At 42.4% G+C, this 7,500-nt stretch overlaps 1 long non-coding RNA gene across 1 annotated transcript in view; it reads right to left on the bottom strand.

The window, feature by feature from the left end:
• Positions 1-7,500, bottom strand: part of LOC118762756 — a 13,274-nt gene that overhangs the window by 5,521 nt on the left and 253 nt on the right. Inside the window, exon 2 of the long non-coding RNA XR_004998506.1 lies at positions 5,154-5,155. This is a non-coding gene — a long non-coding RNA (uncharacterized LOC118762756). The remainder of the gene's footprint in view (positions 1-5,153; positions 5,156-7,500) is intronic.

Here is a 7,500-nt window from a genome sequence, read left to right as displayed (position 1 = left end):
CTTTCGCCATAGCCACAAGGATGATGAAAATAGCTCTTCCTTCCCGTTTGAAGGAAGGAGGCGTGACAATATTGACGATAGACTCAGCTGATAAACCGACTCGTCCCACACGTGACAGCAGTTGTTCGACATAAGCCCACAGGTCGGAAATTGTTGGACACTGAACGAGTGCGTGCAGAACGGTTTCGTCGCTCTGACCGCATCTCGGGCAGGTCGGCCCCGTGTTTCTCGAGCCGTGTCTGTAGAGCTTATCCCGAACGGTAGCGCTTCTCGGTAGCACTGCCAGGCCAGGGATCTCTGGAAGTTGTCCATGGGCCCTGGCCCGAAAGTCGTCCCGAACAGGCGGGTCAGGTACTCCTCGTCGACGTCCAGGTTCGCCCCGAGCTCGTCGTCGTACCTCCCCTCCACTAAACCCCTATAGAATGCTTTCGTTGTGTTGAAGTCACTTAAGGTCGACCCAGGACGGCAGAGTTGCTTGAGAGCAACGCGACACTCGCGAGATAGATAGATAGATAGATAGATAGATAGATAGATAGATAGATAGATAGATAGATAGATAGATAGATAGATAGACATGTTTCTTTATTAGCCACACAGGGCTGCACACAGATAGAGCAAATTACAAGGTAGAGCTCTTCTTTTGGAGGTAAAAAAAAAGGGGGGGTCGATCAAAAGGGATCGTAAAAGGAGAGAAAGAGGACAAACAAAGGGGGGGCGTAAAAAAAAGGGGGAGAGGAAAAAATTGATCAATAGGGATCGTTATCACAGAAATGTCAATATGAAGTGTAAAGGGGAGGACAGGTGAGGTTTACCCGTGGAAAGAAAAGCCTACGGAAAAGACCACGGTAACCTCGGTCAATGAAGTCACATGTTATACTTCTTTTTTTTTTTTTTTTTTTGCAAATAAGCAACTCTCTGTATTAATTTTTACGGTTCATGGAATCATAGTCAAGGTGGCTTCGTCATTCATACGTGCCATCCTTGCTACATTCACCCATCTTTTTTTAAAACATTCACTAGACAAAACTTGCCTCTCTACTCTCTCACTTTTTTCTTCAAGTGATACTTGAAGAAGTTGATGAGAGATTGACCAGAGAGGAAAGTGTTTGTCTCTCTAATCCTTTCAGACGCGTCCACCAGATACATTCTTCGTCGCCATAGCCACAAGTATGATAAAAATAGCTCTTCCTTCCCGTTTGAAGGAAGGAGGCGTGACGATATTAACGATAGACTCGGCTGATAAACCGACACGTCCCACACGTGACAGCAGTCGTTCGACATAAGCCCACAGGTGGGAAATTGCTGGACACTGCACGATTGCGTGCAGAGCGTTTCGTCGCTCTGCCCGCATCTCGGGCAGGTCGGCCCCGTGTTTCTCGAGCCATGCCTATAGAGCTTATCCCGAACGGGTAGCGCTTCTCGGTAGCACCGCCAGGCCAGGGATCTCTGGAAGTTGTCCATAGGTCCCGGGCCGAAAGTCGTTTGAAACAGGCGGGTCAGGTATTCCTCGTCGACGCCCAGGTTTGCCCCGAGCTCGTCGTCGTAACTCCCCTCCACTAATCCCCTATAGAATGCTTTGGTTGTGTTGAAGTCACTCAGATAGATAGATAGATAGATAGATAGATAGATAGATAGATAGATAGATAGATAGATAGATAGATAGATAGATAGGTAGACAGATAGATAGATAGATAGATAGATAGATAGATAGATAGATAGATAGATAGATATGTTTCTTTATTAGCCACACAGGACTGCACACAGATAGAACAAATTACAAGGTAGAGCTTTTCTTTTGAAGGTATTAAAAAAAAAAAAAAAAAAAAAAAAAAAAAGGAAGGGGGAGGTTCGATCAAATGGATCGTAAAAGGAGAGAAAGAGGACAAAAATAAGGGGGGTTAAAAAAAAAAAAAAAAAAAAAAAGGGGGGAGAGGAAAAAAAGGATCAATAGGGATCGTTATCACAGAAATGTCAATATGAAGTGTAAAGGGGAGGACAGGTGTTTACCCGTGGAAAGAAAAGCCTGCGGAAAAGACCACGGTAACCTCGGTCAATGAAGTCACATTTTTATTTCTTTTTTTTTTTTTTTTTTTGCAAATAAGCAACTCTCTGTTTTCGATTTCTGGGTTCATAGGACTATGCTCAAGGTGGCTTCGTCATTCATACGTGCCATTCTTGCTACATTCACCCATCTTTTTTTAAAACATTCGCTAGACAAAACTTGCCTCTCTACTCTCACTTTCCTTTTCAAGTGGTACTTGAAGAAGTTGATGAGAGATTGACCAGAGAGGAAAGTGTTTGTCTCCAATCCTTTCAGACGCGTCCACCAGATACATTCCTTCGCCATAGCCACAAGGATGATGAAAATAGCTCTTCCTTCCCGTTTGAAGGAAGGAGGCGTGACAATATTGACGATAGACTCAGCTGATAAACCGACTCGTCCCACACGTGACAGCAGTTGTTCGACATAAGCCCACAGTTCGGAAATTGTTGGACACTGAACGAGTGCGTGCAGAACGGTTTCGTCGCTCTGACCGCATCTCGGGCAGGTCGGCCCCGTGTTTCTCGAGCCGTGTCTGTAGAGCTTATCCCGAACGGGTAGCGCTTCTCGGTAGCACTGCCAGGCCAGGGATCTCTGGAAGTTGTCCATGGGCCCTGGCCCGAAAGTCGTCCCGAACAGGCGGGTCAGGTACTCCTCGTCGACGTCCAGGTTCGCCCCGAGCTCGTCGGCAGAGTTGCTTGAGAGCAACGCGACACTCGCGGTGCCATTCGCCCTTCCTCGGCCTCTTTTTGATCCACGACTGCAGTTCGGTCATGGAGACGAGCTGCGGGAAAGCGTGCCTCACAAACGGCGACCACACCTGTTCACCGTCGTCTACATAGAGCCAGAGATGTCGCAGTCTCAGCGCGTGTCTGCGCATCATCAACCACGGCATGCCCAGCCCTCTTTTAACGGGTGTTGACAGCAAATGGATCGCCTGACCATCGGGACGCATCCTTTCCACAAGAAGCGAAAGAGGATGCGTTGTAGTTTGGTGATGGTAGGGTCGGGACAAGGTACGACGGTCAGGCGGTAGTAGATGACGGACGCGATGTACGTGTTCGCCACCTCCGCTCGACCTTTTAGGGACAGTTTCCTCTCGGCCCATTGCCGGGCGAGAGTGACCACCCTACTCGTTATCTCGTTCCAGTTCTTCTCCACTTGGAGGTCCGGACCAAACCAGACCCCGAGCAACTCAACCGGGCCGTAGGTCCAGCGTCCCACGACGGAGGCGCTGGTGGACGGCATGGGCTTGCTTCTCCAGGTGCCTAGTCGCAAGCCCACTGACTTTTCCCGGTTGATTTTCGCTCCTGTCACCGCTTCGTAGTTTTTCAGTGTCTCGCCGACCAGCTCGATGTGCTCGTGGCTAGACACTATGACGGTGACGTCGTCCGCGTATGCAGACACGCTCGTCCCGCATCCCAATTCTCGCGGGATGCCCCTTAGAGTCGCCAGCTTCCGCAGTAGTGGCTCAAGAGTCAATACGTATAGAAGCGCCGAGAGGGGGCATCCCTGACGGACCGAACGTGCAATGTCGAAAGGTCTCGATAGATGTCCATTTACGCGAATTACCGAACGGATGCCTCTGTACAAGGCAGCTATCCAGCCGCGGAAGACGGGACCGAAACCAGCCGCTCTCAGGACTGCCTCCAAGTATCGATGGTCTACCCTATCAAAGGCTTTTGATTGATCCAAGTTGATCAGGGCCCCACCCATGCCAGGTTCGTTAACTACCCTGTCTATGATATAGATAGATAGATAGATAAGTTTCTTTATTGGCCACACAGGGCTGCACACAGATGGGACAAGTTACAGGGTAGACCTTTTCTTTTGGGGGATGAAAAAAACAAAAAACAAAAGAAACACAAAAAAGAGGGGCGTAGGTTTTCGATCAAGAGGGATCGTAAAAGGGAAGAAAAGAACAAAAAAAAAGATAGATAGATAGATAGATAGATAGATAGATAGACAGTAGCTAAGGGAGGAGGAAATGAGGCAGGAAAGGAGTGAACATGGGAGCAGGGAGGGACGGGGGGGATGAATGAATAAATGGAGAAATGTACAGACTGACTGATATAGGCTGCTATACTTAACTTCTCAAGATATACTCAAGTGTGGAAAAACCTTCGCTGAGGATTCAACCTCAGAAATTGAATTATCCTCATAGACACTATATGTAAAATTACACCACTGGGATATGAATGACGCCATGAGACAGTAAGACACGTGTTTCTGCATCATTATGCTTCATCAGGAAGAAAGCGAAAATCCATTGTACTGAGCCCACTAAGAGTTATTTTGTGTACAAAATAAATAGTAATATTTCTGGTGCGTGTAAAGCTCTGTCACATGGGAATAAATTAAGTAGAGGCACACTAAACAACGATGATTGAAATATAGCTGTGTAGAACTATTTCTGACATTTTTGCGTTATCCAAATGTGAAATGTCTTTGGTTTACGGAATAGATTTCCCTTAGCGAGAATGTATGTGACATTTCTTGCAGATTGGATGACTTAAGGATGATCTCGTATTCAAGAAATACAAGATTATGGATCAGCAATTAGATGTGTGTGCTTGTGTGTGTGTGTGTGTGTGTGTGTGTGTGTGTGTGTGTGTGTGTGTGTGTGTGTGTGTATGTGTGTGTGTGTGTGTGTGTGACCTGTGTCAAACCGTTACAGCCGTGAAACTTCATTGGAGCAAATGTCTTTCTGAGACAGACATGAAACCAAACGTTTATGAGGATGTTTTTTGTAAATTTATGGGCCCTGTTACTTCACTGGCACACTATTCTATCGATTCCAGAGAGAGGAAAAACAAAGTGGATCTCAGCTGGATTTGAACTCAGTACGTAAATAGTCAAAGTAATTAAGACAAGGCACTTTGTCCGACGCTTTAAAAGTCCACCAATTCTCTGACCTGAAAATAATACATTGTTAGAACTTCAGTCCAATAAAATTTAATACTGATATTAAACCAAATTTAAAATAAATAAGTTTATAGGATACATGTGATATAAGTCACTGGGTCCTATATTGGTTTCGATAGACAGTATTCTAGTTCGTAAATCAACTGAACTGTCATCACGTTCAGTTATAATTTAAGTTGTTGAGTACATCTCAGACACTTGAACACGAATTTTCAGACAGAACCACTATGATACAGCGTGTTAGAGAACTACCGCTTTAATTTAGAAGAACTGATCATCCGAAAGGCTGTCTTATTTCATTTCCAAGTCATAGGTAGTTCTGAGCGTACAATAGATAATTGTCCACGAAGCAGAGCGGTTGAACCGAGCCTGAAACTTTATGATTACAAAGAAATTATTTTAACCATTGGCCAGTGCCTGAAGTGCTGCGCCAAGTACGAACCACAAGCATATATTCCTATACAATCTCTCAGAAGAAATAATATTTCTAAAACTTTATTTACAAACACGATACAAGTTTTATTTATGTGACAAATTTGCTGAGAAAAAAAAATATACGACAGAAATAAATTGATCTTGACATGTTCCAACAATTTCTTGAGAAGCTCAGAGACAAAAAATATGCCAAGATATTCCGCACCAATATATGGAAATATACAACATTCTTTTTATTATATTTTATTTTTCGTGCACTTGAATATTCTACGTAATTTTTTTTCATTTCACTAGGTAGCCACACTTTCTTCATCTTTTGAACTATTCTCATCTTTATGTTGCTATACATTTGAATATCAAGAAATGTCTAAAAACCATATCTTCGTTGCTGTTTAGACAAACCCGTCTGAGAGGACCAGAATTCATAGGATATCTTGTCTTTACAAAGCCATCACCTTTTCATTCCTTTCTTCTTATAACTCTGTCGCTTTCGTTGCTTGGCTTGTAAAGTTGTTTAATTAATTTTGTTTTACGTCAATGCATTAGAAACTAGTAACGAAATCCATAAACAAATGAATAATCCCTTTTGAATGAATATAAATAATTGAGTGATATATCCCAGCGTAATTTATCTACGACGCTATCATTTTTGTTTATTCTTTATTATTTTTCCTTTATTTTGTAAAAGATACTTATCTACAACTAATCCCTTTGTCTGTCTCATACAATCCTTGACGTAAACACATAAACATATAGACATACCTTTTCTTTCTCTCATTCGCGCTCTCTTTCTCTCTCTCTCTCTCTCACTCACACACATACGCATTTATATAATATATATATATATATACATATATATACACGTCTGAATGTGTGCGCGCGTGTATGCCTGTACGTTTAAGTAATTCGCATATACGCATGCGCACAATAAATTCTTATTTCTATCTCCTTTCTTTTCAAAGTTTTTCTTAAAACCAAAATGAAATATTAATGTCATTTCCACAGTATGCCTTTGTGAACAGTGGGAAAAGGCTTTTGAAACCACTCACTTCTAAGTTCTCTTTTACATTTCAGCAAAAGAAATATCTAAATACATTTAATACGAAATCCTGCAAACAAGGAAACGCACTACTGTTTAAACCAAGGTTGAAGTACTATGGATTTCAAAAACCCTAATTTTCGGTAATATGATAATGCTAATATTATATATAAAAAAAACTTAATATGTACATCAGCAAAGGGGTTTCTGTGCTGCAGTCGCTCGATTTACAAGAAATAACAGTCGGATCTCTCTTATTTTACCTTTTACAGAACTTCTTACAACTCTTTTATAATCGAGTAATTTAAGGAAATGTAATAGAGTTTTTCAAACATACCTAACGAAGACCGTGGAAGCCAGTTACACATTCAGTACTCAATACATTATTATGATCATCCCCAACATCGAATTTACGGAGTTCCGTTTCTTTGAAACTGAAATCAAGTTCAGTATTTCGTACCCATAGTCAAACGGTTCAAGCTGTTTGTGAAGAAAACAAAAACTAAATGTAGCGGAGAAAACAACAGTATCTAATACAAAACAGGGCGTGTGCACGCATTGGCAAATCAGTTGTAGTAAGGGCCAGATAAAGAACCGAGATATAGGATGAGTGCCTGATACTACCTTTCCTTTGTCTTACTGTGGAAGACAGAGCATAATTTGATGAATTCCGTTCAAATAACTTCTCTCGGTGTGGAGTATAAGGCTCTCATGAATTGTGGCCCAAAAGGACACGCTGAGTACTAACACTTAATTGGAACATAGCTATCTCCAATTAGAGAGGGTTAGCGTGACGAAATTTTGAGGCTGTGTTGATTATCTCTAGGTTTGTAGGAGTTACATACAGCATGCTAAGGAAGTAAGAAAAGACCATCAAATCTTCTGGTTTCGCTATCCCACTCAGTAATATGATGTGTTCATTGATAGGTAAAAAAAACCACCTAGTAGGAAGAAATGAAAATCAAACAAAACATCATACTGCCTCCACTACACATTTTATGGATGATACAAGCGACAGAGAGGAAGGGAAACATATAGAAAGACTATACCTGAGAGCAAA

The sequence above is a fragment of the Octopus sinensis genome, linkage group LG3 (assembly GCF_006345805.1).
Source record: "Octopus sinensis linkage group LG3, ASM634580v1, whole genome shotgun sequence".
Classification (NCBI taxonomy): Eukaryota; Metazoa; Mollusca; class Cephalopoda; order Octopoda; family Octopodidae; genus Octopus; species Octopus sinensis.
Note: the sequence above shows the minus strand (reverse complement) of the source record. Positions and strands in the feature narration are given on the sequence as shown.